The sequence below is a fragment of the Procambarus clarkii genome, chromosome 24 (genome assembly GCF_040958095.1).
Source record: "Procambarus clarkii isolate CNS0578487 chromosome 24, FALCON_Pclarkii_2.0, whole genome shotgun sequence".
NCBI lineage: Eukaryota > Metazoa > Arthropoda > Malacostraca > Decapoda > Cambaridae > Procambarus > Procambarus clarkii.
Genome location: NC_091173.1, coordinates 1,678,845 through 1,680,617, shown reverse-complemented (window position 1 = coordinate 1,680,617; position 1,773 = coordinate 1,678,845).

Genomic DNA, 1,773 nt, shown 5'->3' with positions numbered 1-1,773 from the left:
CCAGTGGTCGACCATCCACAGTAGACCAGTGGTCGACCATCCACAGTAGACCAGTGGTCGACCATCCACAGTAGAACAGTGGTCGACCATCCACAGTAGACCAGTGGTCGACCGTCTACAGTAGACCAGTGGTCGACCATCCACAGTAGACCAGTGGTCGACTGTCCACAGTAGACCTGTGGTCGACCGTCTACAGTAGACCAGTGGTCGACCATCCACAGTAGACCAGTGGTCGACTGTCCACAGTAGACCAGTGGTCGACCATCCACAGTAGACCAGTGGTCGACCATCCATAGTAGACCAGTGGTCGACTGTCCACAGTAGACCAGTGGTCGACCATCCACAGTAGACCAGTGGTCGACCATCCACAGTAGACCAGTGGTCGACCATCCACAGTAGACCAGTGGTCGACCGTCCACAGTAGACCAGTGGTCGACCATCCACAGTAGACCAGTGGTCGACCATCCACAGTAGACCAGTGGTCGACCATCCACAGTAGACCAGTGGTCGACCATCCACAGTAGACCAGTGGTCGACCATCCACAGTAGAACAGTGGTCGACCATCCACAGTAGACCAGTGGTCGACCGTCTACAGTAGACCAGTGGTCGACCATCCACAGTAGACCAGTGGTCGACTGTCCACAGTAGACCTGTGGTCGACCGTCTACAGTAGACCAGTGGTCGACCATCCACAGTAGACCAGTGGTCGACTGTCCACAGTAGACCAGTGGTCGACCATCCACAGTAGACCAGTGGTCGACCATCCATAGTAGACCAGTGGTCGACTGTCCACAGTAGACCAGTGGTCGACCATCCACAGTAGACCAGTGGTCGACCATCCACAGTAGACCAGTGGTCGACCATCCACAGTAGACCAGTGGTCGACCGTCCACAGTAGACCAGTGGTCGACCATCCACAGTAGACCAGTGGTCGACCATCCACAGTAGACCAGTGGTCGTCTGTCTACAGTAGACCAGTGGTCGACCATCCACAGTAGACCAGTGGTCGACCATCCACAGTAGACCAGTGGTCGACCATCCACAGTAGACCAGTGGTCGACTGTCCACAGTAGATCAGTGGTCGACCATCCACAGTAGAGCAGTGGTCGACCATCCACAGTAGACCAGTGGTCGACCATCCACAGTAGACCAGTGGTCGACCATCCACAGTAGACCAGAGGTCGACCATCCACAGTAGACCAGTGGTCGACCATCCACAGAAGAGCAGTGGTCGACCGTCCACAGTAGACCAGTGGTCGACCATCCACAGTAGACCAGTGGTCGACCATCCACAGTAGACCAGTGGTCGACCGTCCACAGTAGACCAGTGGTCGACCATCCACAGTAGACAACGCTTCCAACGCTTCCTCCGTGATAGCAGGTGTTCAACGCTTCCTCCATGATAGCAAGTGTTCAACGCTTCCTCCATGATAGCAGGTGCTCAACGCTTCCTCCATGATAGCAGGTGTTCAACGCTTCCTCCATGATAGCAGGTGTTCAACGCTTCCTCCATGATAGCAGGTGTTCAACGCTTCCTCCATGATAGCAGGTGTTCAACGCTTCCTCCATGATAGCAGGTGTTCAACGCTTCCTCCATGATAGCAGGTGTTCAACGCTTTCTCCATGATAGCAGGTGTTCAACGCTTCCTCCATGATAGCAGGTGTTCACCGCTTCCTCCATGATAGCAGGTGTTCAACGCTTCCTCTATGATAGCAGGTGCTCAACGTTAAGACCATGATAACAGGTGTTCAACGCTAACTCCATGATAACA